Genomic DNA, 20,897 nt, shown 5'->3' on the forward strand with positions numbered 1-20,897 from the left:
AGGGAAAACACATCTCCGTGAGCTCATGACACTTTCAAAAGATAGATCATGATAAAAACTGAGATGTTAAATAGTTCTGACAAAATAAATTATAAAAAAAATTAATGCAGTTTTCCATTTTACATCTCATCTGTCTTTGGCATGACTGGAAGTACTTTCTTGCTTTCCTTCTGTACTTTTCTAAGGCTCTCCAATCCCCCTGGTTTGGAATGTACTTAGAGGTAAAAGTGAAGCTATAATGAGGAAAGTTATCATCATCTGTGCTCAATTTTGCTTCAAAACAATTCATTCATTATATTTAAAGGTGTAAAGTAGTTTTTTCATAGTTCAAGATTCTGAACTTGATGCAATGTGCCATGTATTGATTAAAATGGGCAGGTATCTTTTTGGATAAACCTTCCAAAGGTGCATCAGCGTAAGTCTGTTCATAGTTTGTTTTGAACTAGCTAACAGTATTTAATTTGTCATTATATATTCATGAAGTAATAGACTTTGTTCTGCCAAACTAATTTCTTCAATCAGACAAGAGCAATTCACAAGAAAGGCATATTATAGGTAGCTTAACAGCTGCTGCTCCATGTATATTATTCCTCAGAGACTTTCCAGTGATATATAGGAATGTATTTTATTTTGTTAAAGCCACCAAACTGTTTTGCTAACAATAAAATAAAGCAAGCATTATACACTTTCCATTTGCTGACTGCATGAAAGAAATGTATTATAACGAAACTACCTTACGTGCATGTGCACACAGTTACAGCATCTGCTCTTGATTTACTGTGTATCTCTCACAAACACACAGGTAAATAGGCATTCAAGTAAAGATCTGGTTTTACTGGTGCTTTAGATCTTAGAGAATCTTTAAAAGTGGCTCTGTTTTTTAAGATTTACGCTTCTTAATGCCTTCAAAATTATATAGTTACAAATATTTCTATGAACTAAACCACAGTAAAATCTAATCTGTCCATACAAACAGAAAACCATACAAATAGAACACATGTGGAGAGGAATGTGACTACATTTTAAGTAGGAAAACTTACAACTTCAGAATGACCACAGTTTTTTTAATATTTATATGCAAAATTTTATATTTAAAAATACCCCAAAGATACAGCAATCTTAAACACATCATTACATTGTTTTCTGTACATATTTCTCAAGGACAAGCACTTTGATTTACGTTGTTCTCATGGATTTTCTCTGAAAGGTCTCAGTTCTTTGATCATGTTTCCTAAATTGTAATTTGAACTGAATATAGATTTCCACACTCACCTCAGTTAAAACAGTAAGCCACTTTTCTATAATTCCATTTGTTTCATTGAAAAACTGCATGAACTCCCAGCTACACTAGAATTATCAAACCATTATGCCTTTCCTTACAATATTTCCCATGATCCCAGTAAAATTCATATCCAACAGAAATTAATGCCATTTCAGCCCAACACCTTGATGTATACTATTCAGCTTGCTTGTATTGATAGTTCTGTCCAGTTCATTAAATGATTCTCTGTTTTTGTAGCATTATTTTTCAGTTTATTTTTATATCATTTGTAAATTCCATAATTGTCAGGAGTTTATTTTGCTTTCAGAACATTTTTAAAAGCACAGAGGGAAAAAAAAGAAAAAAAGCCTCACAAGTAACAAGTTCCTCATCCTGAGATCAAACCTTAACCTGTTTTAGTTGAATTTTTCAAAAAGAAACCTTGCTGGACCTTTTAAAAATTCCAGACCTTGCTGGAATTTTTAGGGTTTTTTTATATGCAATTAACCTAATCTCAGGTACAGTAATATAAAAATAGAATCATAGAATCATTCAGGTTGGAAGAGACCCTTGGGATCATCAAGTCCAACCATCTACCCTACTCTACAAAGTCCTCCCCTACACCATATCCCCCAACACCACATCTAAACGTCCCTTAAACACATCCAGGGATGGTGACTCAACCACTTCCCTGGGCAGCCTATTCCAATGCCCTATCACTCTTTCTGTGAAAAATTCTTTCCTAATGTTCAGTCTAAACCTACCCTGTTGGAGCTTGAAGCCATTCCCTCTTGTTCTGTCATTAATTACCTGTGAGAAGAGACCAGCACCAACGTCTCTACAGTGTCCTTTCAAGTAGTTGTAGAGAGTGATGAGGTCTCCCCTCAGCCTCCTCTTCCTCATACTAAACAGTCCCAGCTCCTTCAGACGCTCTTCATATGATTTGTCTTCCAGGCCCTTCACTAGTTTCGTTGCCCTCCTCTGCACTCGCTCCAGCACCTAATAATTCTATTAGCCTCAAGATATGTACTCTTTTTTACTTGTTTAAATAAGAATAATATAAGATCCTATACAACCAACACCTGAGGACTTCGTGTGAACTTTTGTCAAGACATATTATGTTTGGGTTTTTTTACTTTCAAAAATAGATTATGCTGGAAAAATATGTTGTAAAAGAATAAAGAGTACCCTAAATGCAACAGTGAATGTATTTGGAGTTCCCACCCAAAATCTAGATGTCTGAAGTTGCCAGAGCTAAATGATCCCAGCTGCTGTTCCAAGATGTATTAAGATCTGATCATAAATTTAGGAGTACACTGATTTGGTTACAGATAGACACTTGGCAAAGAGAGAAGGACGTCAGGTTTTTAAATCCTGAAGACAGTGAATAAGCCAAATGAATAATGTACTAACCAAATGTTACAACACTACCACTTTCAAGGCACAGTAGGTAAGAAAAAAAAATATGTCTTGTTATATAAAAGTTCAGAAATTTCTATGAATTGTTGCCACTGGAGGTTGTAAAGGCACATAGAATTCCCTGGTTCAAAAAAAAGATTAGGCAAATACATGGATAATAGGACCTTAGACACATTCTAAAGGGATTAGCAAGGATGTTCTTTGGGTACTGTTTAGGATGTGGGACAAATCCTGGAGGAATCAACTGTAGAAAGTGCCAACCTTCTTTGTCTTTCCTGAATATTTTATCTTTGTATCTGTGTGAGACAATCGACAGCTTAATGTAGTAGAAAAATTTCACATCCTCATGAGCAAACAGTTAAGCAAAAAAACCCCAAAGGTGGTCCAGTTGCAAAGAACAGTTACCAAGTCAGCACACATCTGGACCCATTTCTAATCATAATCTTCTGGTCAAGCAATCTTGCCCGCAACAGTTGTGATAGGTAGTGATAAATCAGTATTCGCCAGAGAAGAATATGAGAGATATCAGCATATTATTAGCAATGGAAAACGTGTAGTATATTATTTTAAAATACCAGGATTTGAAGAGATTTAATATATACAGATTTTTTTTTCCGAGGAACTGATTACATGAATATGCTATATTTAATTTGTTTACCTTTACAGTATTTACCACTAAAAAAGGTTATTTCTAATTTGCTAAATGTATTTAACTATTGCTTGATTGCTACTTAAAGGAAATTGATTTTTTTAAAAACTATTAGACTTCTCAGATTGCCACCAAATCTCAAATAAATGATAATGATATATTAACATCATATTACACAAATACAATAAATAATATAGAGGTTCAAATGAAGGAGGCTGCAAAACGATACAAATATGCTCACACTCTTATAACTAACTAAAACATTACAGTTTAAGAAGAGCAACAGCAAAAATAACAGATCAGGCATGGAATTTTCATTGTGGCCAAGTTTTTAAAATCTGGCCACCTAAAATTAGTGGTAATAAGTTGCTGTTTTATTCCAAACAGTCAAACAAAACAGGGAGTCTTCATAGGTGCCAGATAGTCTCAACTTTTTAGTTCGTAAAAACTGCAGAAGTTGGACATCATAAATACCTACCTACCCACAGCTAGTTTCTTTTCTTTAGAAATTTTGTTTGCTAAGTGTGAAATAGTTCTGCTTACAGTGCTGGAACGAAGCCTACAGGACTCTAAGATCACCTTTGTAAGAGGCAAAAATAAACCTGGATATTGAAGAACTTAATACTTGTTGTTGCTTGTTTATTTTTCCCTTTTAAAAATAACTTTTGGTAGATTTCATCTCCAAAGAATTAATCAAAGTATGTTTCAAATTTCAAATGCATTTGAAATCTGCTTAGCCTTATAGAAAGTCAGGGTTTTACTGGATGCATTTACATTAAGACGTCAGATGAGAGTTCATCATTTTCCTAAGATCTTTGAAATTACATTCTCTCATTCTGTATACACATCATTCAGCTCAGATATTTTCTTCAAGAAAATTGCTTCAGAATGCTATTTGTCATTTTTTACACATAGGCATATTGTCACCTATCAGCATGTCTTTTTTCATCAAAAAGTGCTAATCAAATCCCTCATGATGCCTGACTTAGTCTTACAATGCAGAGTACTTATTTCATTCTCATCTACCAAACATTTGAAAATATTTTTACTAGGAATTGCTTGCCAAAAAAGTATCTCTCTCTTCATGTTATATTTCTGCTCATGTGTGTCTTCAACTGTTTTTTTGGCTTGTGGGGAAAAACAGCTTTTGCAGGAAAAAAAACCAAGATAAAGCTGCTAGAAATGGCTAGAAATAATATTTTAATTTTTGGCAGAGCAAAACATAATTTACATGAATATTAACACTTCATTATTTAAGAAATCTTTGAGCTACCAAAGTAGCTTTGGAATTACCGTGTAATTCCATTCTAAATATGTATATGTACTATTCCTCTTAACTGTTTTCATTTTATAGTTCCAAAACTCCTGTTGATTCAGAACTTAGAACTTCAGAACCTGAAATACTTTAGACTGATCAAAGAATTTTATATCAACAGACCTTTGACATAATGGAAATGTCTGTGCCATTACATACACATAAAGACAGCTGAAGCAGACCAGACAAAGTAGACTTTTTCCACAGGGTTCATATTCCATGTCCCTGTTGTTTAAGAAGTCCTTCCTTCTTTTTTCTCATGCTGAAGTAGTTCAGTCTCGTGGCGTCCCATGCTAAAAACAGTAACAACCACCTAAGGGCTTGTTATTTGCAGCTCTGTAACCTTTCCCTGAAGCTGCTGAAGCAGCGTGTCCAGAGAGTCTCTAGCAGTATTTTCCCTTGCCATTCTCCTGATCGTGTTGTCATTCTCATGGCTTAGTAGCTGCAAACCCCCAATAGTGCTGTTTTGGTGGGTTCTCATGGGGGCCTGCTGCCAGTGGCAGGAGAATTAGATGTCCTCCCCACCTCTCTTTAGCTCTTGTTTTGTATTTTTTAGTTTATAATAAAGAAAACCAAAGATCAGGCACAACAAAATAACAATCAAATGATACTTGACAAATACTGTTCAAACATTTGTGTGCAGAGATGTTTAACAACCAATGTGCAACATTCTCCCCTGTTCACATACTTCGATTGACACCAATAACTTCAGAAACAAGAACAACCAATGGCAGGGACAGAGTGGTGGCAGTCCCAATGAAAAGCACACAGTACTAGCACAAAACTTGATGACAAATCGTTATGACTGGTTGCACTGGAGAGAGGACAGTCACTGTTTTTTCCAGATAAATACAGACTAGTTTTCCTTTTTCTCTTTCTCCATTTCCTTTTTCCATACAGTTAAACTCACACTGTTTAAGTTTATATATGCTATAGGCTAGAGAGCCCAACAATAAATCTTTGTGCACTTATATCTGCCTCAGCATCCTTCATGAAACTGTAACATTCAGAAACTCCCTCATAAGTGATTGGCTTATCATGTTTAGAGGTGATGTCAGCAAGCACTATTCATCTTCTTGACACCAAGCTGGGACACTGGAACAACCTGTCTTGAAGAAGCAGTCATATTTATTATGTATTCTTATCACAACATAAAGGAAGAGGCCAAGCTAAGAGACATGACTGCATGCGCAAAAGCAAAAAAAAAAAACAAATCAAACAAAAACAAAAAAAAAAGGTGATGGGAAGAAAAAGTTTCTAAATATATTCAGTGTGTTCTCAAATATTCAAAACCATATGGTAAATATGAAGGCAGTAGTTCTAAATCTGGTGAGATCTTTGTTTACTGAGTACATATTATAACAAGCTATTTAGTACTGTGGTAACAATCTTGAAAATGCTTTAAACTGCACAACTGCCACCAACTTCAAAAGAACACAATAATGAAGGAAAAGGATAGAAATAAAAACTCAGAGAAACCCAAAGGAGCAGAGACAAATTAGTCACTGAGTGTGAGCAACTGAAGGGTAAAAAGGAAGAGGATACTCACCTACAAAGATCAGAAAAGATAAAATACCATCGAAATTATCACAAACATACTTTATACAGAATCTAAGTCTGAATTTCTTTAAGAAAATCAGCCAAGGAGGAAGGTAAGAATAAAGGTGGAGGAAAGAGTAGGAGGAGCTGTCCTACACAAAAAAAAGAGAGTGGATGTGTTATGAAAACCTTTGGAGTAAGGCAGAAGGGAAGCGGAAGGAATGAGAGCTTTCGGAGAGAGATGAAAGACAGAAACAACTAAAGATTGTTCTGGAAGAACAGAGGTTCTTTCCTGGAACTGAGATTTAAATATTTTTTTTGTAATTGTATTTCTGGATTTGTAATCAAGACCTTGCCCTTTAATTTTATTCACATTAAACTGTTTTTATTTTAAGATTGCCTAGTGCTTAACAGGAATTTCTCAGTCAGGCAGGCATAAGTCATCTTCAGTGAAACAAATAACTCAATTTAAATTACTTGTATAAGTAGAGATAGTGGCATGACTATAACTCCAGAGAAATACAAGAATCCCAGAAGTTGGCCAATATTAAACTCTTACCTACAGAAAGGCCAGAAAAGTCAGCAAAACTTTTTTCACCATTACTGAGGCAGAAGTGTAAGAAACTTGAGCCTTTGCCTTTTCCTTTTACAAAACATGAAGGGAGAAAGAGGTTTATAGGCAACAGATAGAGACCTTCTGCAGCAGCCTGATGTCAAATAGTGGCCTAATTGTCTGAATGGCAAGAAATTTTAATTTCCTGACTTAGGCCTCTCTGTCTAATTTCATATATCTGACTGTGCACAGTGCTACTAAAAATATTGAATGACAATGTTCAGGAGGGTTGTGCAACCTCAGTGTGTAAGCACTGTTCAAAACAAAATCCAATTCAGAATATAAACTAGTTCAGCAGACATAGACGTGTCTTACTCATGTAAATCAGATACTGGTTTGAGAGTGGAAAAATTAAGGAGTTTCATTCCGGTGTCTTACTGAAGGAATTGTATATCTCAGTTACCAATGACTAGCACAATGTGAAGTACAAGGCAGTCTCTGTTACACCTGTTACAGGCAGATAAAAGAGTTACCTGTTGAATCAAGACATGCAACCTGGCTTCTGGAAAACAGCATGAGAGTTCAGTTTCTTGGAGCCGTCAAGGCAAAAGACCACCATTTTATCAGATAATTCAGCCCAACTAGACTGAATTCCCCTCATCATACACATCTGTGAGAGGACAAAGGAAAGTGTCTCCTGCCTGGGGACAGACCTACAAACAAGGAACTACTGCAATACATCCAGAAAGATCTCATATAATACACTATATTTTTCATGAGCAGTGGTCTGTCCATTTCTAATGCAATTGATAGGACTATAGCAATTTACGTCAGTTGGATTTCTGACTCATTGCCTGTAAGTGCCTCAAACTCAGTCAGGAAATGGTAACATTTTACTGTTACTGCTTTATCTATGCTCATGTACATGTTGCGTTTCTCAGTTTGTTATTACTTGAAAAGGTTTTGTTAACTATTTTTTTTAAGTTTTGTTCTGTGCTGAGCACAATTAACTCAGATTAAACAGCTAACAGCTATGGTTTAAGAAAGAAAAATTGCAAAATTATTGTCATCTGGTATTTGTAAATTAAGCCATTAAAAATCTTTTCATCACCATGAAACCGGAATGCCACATTAGTGGAAGAAATCTTGACGTGTGCTGGCCTACATCTGCCTCTTCACACACTCAGCAGCAAGAATATTTTCAAAACCCAACATTGTGTCAGTAGAGATTAGAATGCTTTCATGACTCTGGCGAAGATCACTGTGGGAATAGCTTTGGTGTAGCAAGCTGGAGAGAGGCTGCTGTGATAAAGTACCATATATGGATTTAAAGAGGGCCATCACAGAAAAAAGTTAATATGAATACTATATGAAACTCTGTAAGGAGACAAAAAAGAACTGAAGGAGTGCACATAGTGATACCGTATCAAGGACTTCACTACCTAACTATCCAGAAAATCCCCCCCCAAAGTGCTGTGCCCTGCTGCAGGAAGTATTTAAACATGCAGGTGCATCAAAAGGAAGTGACATAAGGGATAGAAATGAGATTGCCATTGTCCGAAACTTGAAATATTTCCACTAAACAAAGTCAAAGAAGACCTTAGAGTCCACAGTACAGGAAAAGTTGCAAAGTATTGCACGAGATGTTACAAGATAAAAATATTAAAATATTTTGGCCCTTCCAGCTTAAAGGCAGATAATAGTAAGGAAACATAACATTTGGACTGTGTATGTGTGAAGTTATTAAAGATCCATCATGACAGAAAGTAGAAATACACAAAGCTAAAACTCAATGATCCAACAATCAGCATAGCAGACCCTGTAATCTGGAGTCTACATGATCCACAGCTTCACCCTGATTAAAACTGTATTTCCACAGAAGACCTGCTGTGTGTTTAAGAAAATATGCAACCCTCCAACCACTTTTACTCATTTCATAGACAAAATTTTACAATTTTCCTGTCACCGCATTAGAGTAACTCCTGGTAAAATGTCAGGACTGGTTGCCTATGTCCTGAAAATGGACCAAAAGAAACCTCAATAAAACCATACTTCACACCTATATCCTTCGGTTGAAATTCAGTTTTTCTCTGATTCTTTCTGAGATTTTTTGTTAATGTCTTGCAATCCTATAAAATACCTATTGGCCAAAACTGAACTCAGGGTACTTCCTTTGGTAATTCAGCACTAAACTTTCTCCCTCCCTGTTCTCCACAACTCAAATGCCATTTCAGCATAACATTTCTCTTCTTCCATTCAGCCTTTTATGCCCAGTGGCAGGACCCTGCTGTGTACCCTTCCCACTCCTGGGAGTTTTGCTGCTGGGACCCATGCAGCAAGTGAGCACACTTGGTGATGTGGGGAGAGGCTCCCAGATGCCATGGGGTATCCATGGCCAGGGCTGACCCCTGGCCCAGGGGAGCCACTTTCAGCTGAGACTCTTACCTTGGCCCCACCTGAGCTACAGCTAGCGCTGGCCTGCACTGGAGTAACTGGCCATTGGTGCTGCTAAGCCAGGCCGAGAAGCAGGACAACATCCCAGCCTGGTCTTGGCCCATCCCCTGGGAGGTCTCAGATCTGCCTCGACACCATGGACTGGCCAAGTGATCTGAGCTCTCAGATGACTCTGGTGGCCATCCCCAGGCCTTTCCTCTTCCTAGGGCTGTTGAACGGAGTCTGGCTCGTGAGGTCACCAGTCTCTGATACCTCAGTTGCTTTAGTGAAATCTACTTAATTCTTTAGCCTTGACTATTCTCAAAGTGCTTCTGAAATCTCACTTCTGCAGCACCTTTTTTTTTTACCCCCAATCAAGGAAAATAAAGACCTTCCATTGAGTCCTACGGCTTCTAAATCTCACTGCACCTAATTCCTGTAGTGGTAGTCTTTCCTTTCTTCTTGTTTTTTTATTTATATGCTAATATGCTTAATGGATCTAACAACAAGCTTGCAAACATGTATGAAAGGAATGGTATTTGGGAATCCAGACTTAACTTGGCATGCACAGTACTTGGGCATCTGAACTATTAGTACAAGATTAACTGCCTGTGGGGCATGCTCGCTTCTTTCTTGACTACATGAAAATCAGTATGACAGTCTTAGACACAAATATCTGGAACTGGTCAAGAGAAATCTTTTTCTTTCCTCAACGCACCCAGTGATTTTCATTTCAGCATAAGTCTTAAAAAAATACATAAAGTATTTGCCTTAAAAAAAAAAAAAAAAGTAATTTTTCCTCACCTGTAATTACAAACTATCAAGTATTTTTTTCCTGAACTAAGGCTCTGCTGCCTACAGATTAAGTGGTCAGAGAACACTAACAATGAGATATCTCTTTACATAGCCAGGGCCTCCTTATAAAAACTGCCATAAGTAAGAAGATACACTGGTCTGCAGCTAAACTTAATGTCCAGTGTAGCAGTCATGCCCACAATACACTGCATTGGTGTAAGACTTAGACAAATACTGCTGCTGCATCCTGTCTATCAATCAGCTGGACAGGTATACATAACTCGCTATCCTTTGCATGGCCGCAGACATTTTAAGTGGAACGCTATGTATGAGGAAACATAACAATAACAACAGGCTTCTAGGAGAGCCATAAAACTTTCACAAAAGTTCACAATGGTAGTCAGGAAAGTGGCAAGAACACATAAATCATAATTTTGATCATAATTTCAAATCCTCTCATGGACAAGTAAGCATATGTTGCTGCAGAGTGCAGGTTTTTTTCCATTTTTTTCCTCAATTTTATTGGGAAAAAGGGAGTGGAAGAGATGCAAACATTCTTCTAGTTATGACTGAAGGGCTAATTGCTTGATTAAGGGAACACAAAAATAAATATTGGTGATATTGAAAGACTGAAAGAAAACAAGTGGTAATCAAATATTTATGTCGATTATGACCTCAGAAATTTGTGTATGGTTATACAGTAAGATGAGTATCTAATATCTTCTTTTCAGATCTTGTGTATGAATTACAAAGGAAAAAAAGGTCATGAATTATGTTATGATATAAGACATTCAGATAATTCAGATGTAAAATGTCCCACTCATTTTTCCTTTGGAGCAAAGCTATGTGTGAACAGAACCCGAATGGAAGACTCTATTCTAGACAGGAAAAATAATATTGTTATGAAAAAATATGGGGCACATAAACTGGAGCTGGGTTACACACACAACTGAAAGACTTGTTTTTTGTTGTTACATGATGATATTAGATCGATAACATGAAGGTAAAACTTATATTACAATACAACAAGTGTGTACACACCAGAAGTACTGCAGTATTCCTTTTTTCAAATAGTGATCAGTAGAGTTTACCTGTGGAAAAAAATGTAAGACTGGAGATTAAATATATCAAGATAACTAAAAGGCTTAAATAACCTTTTTTGCTGGAGGGAATTTGCTATTAAAAAGAAGAGTGTGGCCTATAAATCTTTGTCAAAAAATAAACTTTGTTGCCTTACTGAAAAAACTTTTGTCCACAAAAGGTAGCTACTGCTTGCACTTGTTTTGGAATACCACAACTGGAAATCTTTCATTTCCACAACAGTAACTCTAATCCTTCCTATACAATAGATCTATGATCGTTTTCTTTTGACAGTATCCAGAAATGTATTTCTAGATATCAGCTGATTTTAATTAATATTATTAACCAGTAGTTTAATTCAATGCCAAGAATATCGTTTTGACATACATAACAAAAATACTATTATCAAAAGTTATTTGTCCCCAGGATAATTACAATCATTTTGCCTTTTTTAATCAAAACGTGGTTTCTTGTTGTTTGTTGTTTTTAATTTTCCCCCAATTGCTTTTCTATTTTTTTTCCTCATTGGTTGTATTTTTCTATTTCAATAATAACTGTCATTCTAATTTTCTATAAACCTAAAAAGGAAAAAAATATCACTAAACATACACTAATTCTTTAAATGGCTGTTCGATGTTATAAATCCATTTAACTTTATACTACTGTAAACTGCTTAGGCTTGCTGATCATTACATGCAGCAAGTGCCATGAAAACCTCAGACTGTTTATGAATCCATCTGGCAATCATAACACTCAGATAAGCAAGACAAAAACAATAAGCAAATATCTCTCCAAAATTACATCCTTTCTCCCGCCTCCTACAATCACTGTCTCTGTACATGTGCTGTAGACAATAGCCATTTGACATCTTCACACCTTAAACTCTAATCAGCTTTGGGTTATTATAACCCCTGATGTTTTTTGCACAATAGATAAAATATTCTAAAAATGCAAACTCAAAATCATTTTGCTGTGTAATTACAACAGCTGTAATGAATGAAGACAAATGATAAGAAAAAGAGAAACAGGATCTCATTCACAACAAGATGGTTCCTAGGGAATATTAGTAATTTAAAAAGAAAGAAAAGAATGCACTTGAATTCTTATCCACTGAGCACAATTATGCATTCTATTTACTCTGTATGATTTCCTTTGTCTAAAAGACTGCCTAGAATTTATTATACAGGATTCCTCTGAAGACTAGCATCAGAAAGCACAGCCAAAGTAAAGCATTTTAGCAAAGCCCATACTGTCAATGCCAGCATAGGCTGAAAAAATATTAAAGTACAAACAAAAATTTATCATCATCCTTATTACTGGGAAAGTAAATAAGAATGTACCCTTTAAAGATATACAAGGAAAAACCCAGTATAAATTGTTTAAGGTTTAGAGGAAAAAGATAAACTTGCATAATCCCATTTTAAACATATTTTGATTTGGGCAGGCTAGAAAATAAACACCACTAGATGAAAGAACTTTTACAGTGATGAGGGACTAATTTAATGTAGGTTGGTGACTGTGCACACTGCCTAAGAAGTGGAAGGCCATATCCAACCGCTTCCTTTAAGCGGCACTAAGCTTAAATGCCTCTTTCATACATTACAAATAATAATTACAAATTTCTGAGGTTTATGTTTTGTTCTTCATTTTTTTCCTTTTTGCCCATGAAGAGAATATTTTGGGATGTGTCCTTAGAAAAGTGAGAAAGGGTCAGAAAAATATCTACCTCTTTACCTTAATTCCATGTCTCAGAAATTTCCTTCAACTAAAAAACCTGTACTCAGCTGAGATTGCTGAAAGTACTCTGTTACTATGCTGGCCCATAAATAGTTGACAGCAGCATTCAATGCAGGAAATTAGCAGCAATCCATTCTTATATCAGTTGGCAGAATGTGCCAACCACATGCTCCTACAAAATAATACAGCCCCCACATTACTCACACATTAGACATTTCAGAGAAGGACTGGGTCTGTGAGGTTTAATCTTTAAAAATCTCCTTAAAGTTAGAAACAGTTTTTACAATGTTCATTTGCTGTAAAAGAAATGTATATATACTGCACACAATCAAACATTTTAGATAAAGTAAAAATAGGCTGAATACTGTAGTAAAACCTTAAAAAGGAAGAAACAGTTCTACTTCCTGTTAACTCTACAATGAAGAGAATTGCTAATTTCAACAAAATAAAAATCTGTTAAAAAAAATTACATTTGACAACACATAAAATGGTTTATATGTCATTTATGAAATAAGAAAGCAATAACTCATTCACAAAGGAGGAGTAGAAATGATAATTCTTCCTTTCTCTGAAACATCTAGATCTGGACTAATAGTAATTATATTGTTAAGATTTCAATTATACTAACAATAATTTCTTTGGTTTACACATCTATGTATCTATACAGTTATTTATATGTATTCTTTGCTTTACATATATATATATGTCCATCCATGTGGTATGCTTTCTTTTTACCAATAAAAAAGATTTTGACTGTAAAAAATAAACAAGTTCATTTACAATTAGATATTGCTGAAATATAATTAAAAATGTGTGCCAGCTGGAGACATCAGTAGCTTTGATTCTTAATAGTGTCTGGTAGCAAAGAACTTTCTTACTTTCTTATTTGCTTTAGCTTCGTAATCTGTGTAGTCCACACTTGTTTTATAGCCAAGTAACTATGCTGGGGCTATTGAGGAATACTTCTAATTATTTTTCTTGTTGTAACACTGAACAGTTGTAAACATGGATTTGGGACCTGCTGAATAAGTACTATTTAAAAACATCATAAAATGATTCCTTTCCAAGAGAATTCACAAAACAAGTCAGGAGATGGTTATAGCCAGTCAAGAGAGTTCCAGACTAACAATTGCAATGCTGGTCAGTAAAACAGAAAATGATCATAGGGATGCTTAAGAGAATATTTAGTTGATACATTAGGAGAGTGATATTTGATATAGTATTCTGGATACCTGCATTAAAGACGCAATATTTTTTTTCAGAGTTAGGGAAAATAATGTTTAAATCCAAATATAAACTGCTTGAGAGTCTGGATGCTTTTCTGTGCAAGGTTACGTGCCAAAACTGTGTTTTACTGAGGTTACAGAAAAAGAGAGGATATATTTAGAAAAACTTTGAGTAAAGGAAGATCCAAGTTGAAGATGATACCTTGGTTATTGACTGGACTACTAGATAGGTTGCTGCTTTTGTCCATATGAAAAGAAAAAAGGAAGATGGGCTTCAGGATGGGGGGAAGAAAATTATTTCTGAACATATTGGCCTTTGGTACATGCTTGTAGTGAACTGAGTGACAATATTATAGTTCTTCCAATTTTTCAGTGCAGGTTCTCATCACAGAGTGCCACAATCTGTTCTGTTGTAGCATGAAGGGAGTGAGGCAACTTGACTATTGGATTTTACATATATTCGAATGTAGTGTACGTTAGGTTACAAAGTCCTTGTTTTGTTTGCAATGTTCAAGAAGTATCAGATACTATTTTCGCTTAAATAACTGAAAACTGTAACTGCTTTGAACTTTGCTTTGTTTCTTTCATAAAAAGGAATGTGGACATGAAGTATTTGAGAGCAAATACCTTCTCAACAATTTCTACAATAAGGAAACAGAGCCCAAAGTATACATAAACCCTTTAAACTTCTCAGAGCCCATAATCTGATAATTTGTAATAGGATTGGTATTACAAATCTTCTCTTCTAAAGTGGAAGCAAGAAAATACCAGAGTAGATCCTTCTTGCTTCATATAGCTGGACTGATACTATGTTAAAATACATTTATATAAAATATACCTATAAAATTTAGTTACAACACCACAGGTTGCTGCTGGTGTCAGATACCTTATCTATTCACTCAAGGCTTGAATAGAAAATTCTGTTAAGCTTTCTAGCTTGTATTGAGGTCTGTTCTAGATACCTTAAAAGGTTATTTCTTTCCTTTTAAAGATGTTAAACAGGATCTCTCACAGTAATGACTGAAAAATATAGATAAAAACTTTAAGAACAATCCAGAGCAAATTTTGAAGAGGAAACTTTTCTAGGAGGTGGACTTACAGGTGCACTTACACTGCAGAATTCATTTCTGCAGAAACTGAACAGTGAGGGTGAAAACTGTCCTATTGGAAAGAGGTACAACACTCATGTATTTGACATAACTTTTCAAAGAGTTGCTTTCAGATGAGCGCATACAACTTTGATCCATTCACTCAGGTACAAAATCCCATATCCTATGAACTAGATCTATTATTTGCCATAGGCAAAAAGAGAAGAAGGAGAGATAGGAGAGTAAAGGACAGAAGAACAATACTGTACACTTCAGGCTATTTAAACAGCACACCACAAGATATATGTAAGCCTTTAAATGGGCAAAATTCTTGGTAAAAACGCTTTCCAGCTTGCCCTTCACAAGATTATTAATTTTTTTTCCTAATTCTGTGTTTTTGGAATGTATAGGTGTACTTAGCATCAAAAATTGATAAAGAATAATACAGCTTTGTATATTTTGAAGTCTAAACTTTATCTTTTTGGGGTTTTTTGTGGCTATGACTATTCAGGAAGAAATCTACTCTATTTGAAATTACTGTCTTCAGCTCTCAGCTCTTCACACAGTACTTCACATTGGAAAGAAAATTCAATGATTGGTGAAAACGCAGCATTTCTTTTATATAAGCTTTGAAGCTGATCTAGCAAATATTCTCCTAATCTGTATCACAACCATTTCCAAACAGCAACTGAGACATGAAGGATAACAACACACAGAACATAATGGCCAGGAGAGTTGAAAGACTAAAAACTAGGACTACAAAGAGAATGATGAAAATCAAGACAGAATTCAGTTCCATAGATATAATTTACTTTATTTGCATTATTGTTCTAACAGTACATTCAAGTCATTCAAAAGGGAGATAAAAGAAGGATTTTGTAGAGGAAGGCTTACAGAATTAAAATTATTTAACACTTGAGAATTTCCCCTCAGCAGATAAGGACTAAACCTGAAAGGTAGAATTAGACATGGAAAGCAGAAAATGCAAAAGAAAGCAGAGCTTCTGAAAGTCAATAGCAGAACAGATATACTAATAACTTGGTGGATAAAACAAGAGAAAAAAGAGGAAAAAAAAATAAAAATGCAACACTGTGTCTGCAGGTATTTCAAGAATTAGTACAGTGTTCCTTTAGTGAAAGAATTAGTTACCATTACATTGTAATTCTTAAAGTAAGTGAAATTGAATCATGCTCATAATAACTTCACAAAAGGTATAGTAGGACTCCACTGACAGCACTCTATAATGAACAATTTATTTAATTCCAGAACTGTCTGACAGATCTGTGTCTACTGATACTCTACTCTTATCCAATAAAAACTAGTTACATTTCACCATGAAACCTTTACTTGTGAGGCAGTCTGTGAGGTAACAACAAATAATAAGAAATCTTAGGGGTATTACCAAGTTTTACATCATTGAGAAAAGCAAAAAAAAAAAAAAAAGTGCAAAAGTAACCTTAACCAGTGAATATGCAAACACTCACTTAGCTTTAGTGTAAAAACCAAGAAGCATGCTACTGTTAAAACTGAACATATTCAACTGGTCCTGAACGCTATTAAAAGGCCTCTTATTGTACAAAGTCTGCATGTTAAGAGGAAATGAGCAGAAAGCACTGAAAATAAACAACTGGAAAATAAGGTGGTTTTGTTTTTTCTTTCCTACAGAATTCATCACTATTCAATGCAACTTAGATAAGCACTGCCAGCTGGAAGCTAATTACATTCAGCTGAAGCTAATTATTCAAAACCCCTTAATAAGAGGGGAAGCTATTGCTGTTAAGGACACACAAGTGTATTGAGCTGAAAACATAGTAAGATATCTTGAAGCTATATAGGTGTTGTCCTACATTTGCTATGTATTGTTACTATTCTTTCTCCTTCTGACTGTGCTGTTAAGACTATGCTATTTCCACAAGAAAAAAAAAATAATAAAAAAATCACGGGATTTCCTATGATGACTGACATTTAGCCATGATTTAACTAGTGATTTTGAATAGGGAGGTTAAAAGCAGACGATGCCTCCTCCAGCAGTTCTGGGCTTACCTCCTGCTCAGCTGCTGAAGCCCATCCTGGGGACCCTGGGTCTCTACCCAGGCTGATGGACGGGGCCTCTGCTTTCCTGTTTGCAGGTACAACTGGTAGCAAAGCTCAGCACATATTGCAGAGAATCACACAGACACACAAATGTAGGAGACTGACATGGCTGGGCACACTGACTATGGCAGACAAGGCTTTGTCTTCAACAGCACTTATACAGAAGACTCACATAAACACAAGCACAGGCAGCCAAATCCCACTCCCACCACCCTTTGGCTGGCAGAGACAGGTCATTAGTGTACATGCACACACAACACTCTCCAGGTTCACAAGCGTGTGGATTCCCTGAGTACCAGTACGGCACCTCTGTCTGCCCAGTGCCTCTGTCCACAACCCAGCCCCCTCACATATCCCATGGGTCCCCTACTTGCCGGCTGGTCCAGCGCGCTATTTGCTACTCACACACTCCACTCATCCCACATACACTCAGCACTTGTGGGTGCCCCAGGTACCAGCATGGACCCCATGCCCACCTGATACTTTGGCCTGAACCCAAGATAACCCCGCTCTCCGGCTGGTCCAGGTAAAGGTTTGTGAGTGACTCCACAGGTGCATCTGGTCTGGGGAAGATAGAGGCACTTGGTACCTCAGCTGTGTCCCACGGTCCTGCTTCAGCCCCTCACTCACCTTGCTCTTGCCAGTCCCTCCCATAGCTGATTTTTGGGGCATGTATGCTGTCCACCCTGCGGCTGGAAGCTAAAGTCTCCCACTAGCTCCAGCAGTCACTTGCTCTGTTTTTCTCCAAATCCTATGAGCTCATCAGCCTTGCCATTGTACAGAATTTATGTTTCCACGTTTTGGTAGCAGCAGGGCTGCAGGGCGGCCTCTGTGAGGAAAGGCTAGGGCTGTCCCGTGCCAGACGCAGCTGGTTCCAACCGGTTCCAGCCAGCTCCAACTGACACACCCCAGGGCACAGATGAGGCCCGCAGCCAAGATGGAGGCTCCTCTCAGAAAATGTATTTGGAAAAGACGGATTGTGTACCTAATATTCTAAAAAATGCACTTATAGCAGGAAAATGTGACTGGAGTGCCTCATGATGTCAGCCTAACAATTTTATAACTTGCATATGTATTATACAGAAGGAAGAACACAAAGACAGTTACAAAACCAAACACAAGCCACAGAAAATCTGCACACCCTCTAACAAAAAAAAAGACCTTTAATGTCACTGGAAGTTTGCCTGGATGTTTGCAGAGAATCATTATAGGCTTCCAAAGTCCTTTTGTGAAAGGTAGTTGCCCTCAATAAGGAAAACAACTAAACACATTGCAACAACCCACAGATCTTTGCTAGTCTGATGTGTGAGGAATGCTTCTTGATCCTAGATCTGAGGATCTAGGAAGAATTTAAAGAGTTAATCCTCTACACAATACACAGTTTGAAACAATTTTTAAACAGACACATACAACTGTCTTCAGTGACTCTTCCCAATAGCTTTGTGAAAGCTCTGCTGTATCCTCATTTAAGCCTTTCCGTGATCAGCTGTGCAGTGTGTTCTGTACTGCTTCATCCTGTATCTTATCATCATTCCTAAGTCCTCTGATGCCAAGCAGTAGAAGGCTGTATTTTTAGAATAATTTTATGTAAAAGAGCATTGCTCTCCAAGAGCCCAGTTTCAGAACAGGGCTATGTTCAAAGCAATATAGGGAGTTCCAAGAAAGGTGATCTGGTGCCTGATCTTGTCTAAGCCTCATAATTATTTTTCATGTCTGGAAACTGTAGCTTGCTTGAAATTGTAATGCTGATTTCACAGTTTAGTAAAAAGGATATGCAAATTTTGGTAATAAAAGTTGCAGTAGAAAATTGCTACATCCTCCTAGCCTGTTAAAATCTTCTGGAATAAAATGGGAGACAGAAGTCTATGTAAGTTGCATAAAGAACAAAGGGTTTATCTTAAATTGGCCTGAAAAAGTAATGATTAATGACAATAGTTGTCTCTGAGACCTTTATTATCAGAAATTCATAAAAGAAGAAAAGGTAATTGTATTATTAATTCAGTGATATGTTTTTACAGGTTTAAATTAAATTTCTGAAGACTTTTAATTAAAATGAAAGTTAAGCCTGCACTGAAACTCCTCTGAATTACCAAGAGTGCAAGGAGTTGGCTTCGTCAGCAGCCAATTTTGTCTGGACCACAGAGCCTTTTTAAAGAGGTAAGAGAAGTGAGGGGCAACTTGACTTGAGGAAGCAAAGCCAGGCATAGGAAAAGCAGTCTTACTATTAGTTAAATTTTAAATTTTTTACTCCGTTACCATAAATTCTGAATATATTCACTAATGCTAATAACATCCAGAGACTGATTACTTGAGGCATGACAGTGGAGCTGCTTTCAACATTACCTTGAAGATCTGTCATCACCATAGCAATATGTGGTCCATCACATTCTCTTCTTGGATAGATTATGAATGTCCATACTACTTTCTTCCTCTGAAGAATTAAAAAATGAGGGAGCTTAAATATGTCAACTTAGTATAGACAATTATGTATTATGTCTGATAGTGTATGGAATGTTTCTGTCAGATATATTCATCAGGAGTATCTAAATGGAAATTATCAAAGTTACATTACGAAAAAAAATGGGGGGCACCATAAATATACCCTCCTCTGCAAGAATTTTTATGTGGATAATATTGTGGCCTTATGAAATAAAATAGATTTCTTACCCTCCCTCCCTTCTTGACATAAAAATGATTTTAAGATTCCTTATCTTCTCTCGCAAGTATCCTTGAGAATATGCAAGACAAAATGCATGGTGCTTGCTATCAGAGAGTCATTCATGTGTGTTATCAATCAGCTGTTTCAGTGCCTTGCAGTGTGGCAGTTAATAACTGTCCATAAATGTAAAGTCAGTAAATATAGGCATGAAATATGAAACTGCCTATAAATATGTAAATTGTCTCAAAAGTTTAAAAATGTTTGACACCAAGGATTTTTCAGTATAATGTTTCTGTTATTGCTCCTGCAGTTTAAAAGAACTAGCTTTCATCAGGGGTGTCACATAGTAATATGATTTTGTTAAATCTGTAAAATAACCCGTTGCTTAAGTTTGGCATCTGAAACTTTAAACACAGAAAACAAATGGCAGAATACAGAAAACCTTCCAGAGTCTACAAAACTAACTACACTTACTTCTTAAGTAAGAAGTGCGGAATTCTGTATTAAAAAAAAAAATCCAGAAGTTTTTTAAATACTGATAAGTACAACACATAATGCTGATTCTCTGTACATCTCACCATGACATTGTCCTTCAGTCACTGCAAGAAATCCTACGTGCTCTGGTGGTTTTGTCCTTACATGTCTGCATTTACCACAGAGAGATCACCTGCATGACTGACAATGAAGCCACAGTGTTCTAATGGAGAGATCTAATTTCTGAGATTAGAATGTTGTTGTTCATGGTCATTTCAACAAGAATCTGTGCTGAAAAGGTTGTTGTTTTATACTTTTGGTTATAGGCAGAAAAAGAGAATCTCTCGGTCTTCACTGAAATTTTGTTATAGTCCACTGAGAGATTCACACTAAAAAGTGGAATTCAATAACCAACCAGGTATATCACACTCCCCTTCTCCCAAGTACACCTCCACAGTACTACACTAGGTTATTGTTTGTGCAACAGACAAAGATGTTTTTAACAATATTTGAAATCTGCATTTTTAAGAAAATAAGAAATTCTTGATTCTTTTTCCACCTCCAGACCACTCACA

This window comes from Calidris pugnax, unplaced genomic scaffold, assembly GCF_001431845.1.
Source record: "Calidris pugnax isolate Ruff unplaced genomic scaffold, ASM143184v1 scaffold44, whole genome shotgun sequence".
In the NCBI taxonomy this organism is placed as follows: domain Eukaryota; kingdom Metazoa; phylum Chordata; class Aves; order Charadriiformes; family Scolopacidae; genus Calidris; species Calidris pugnax.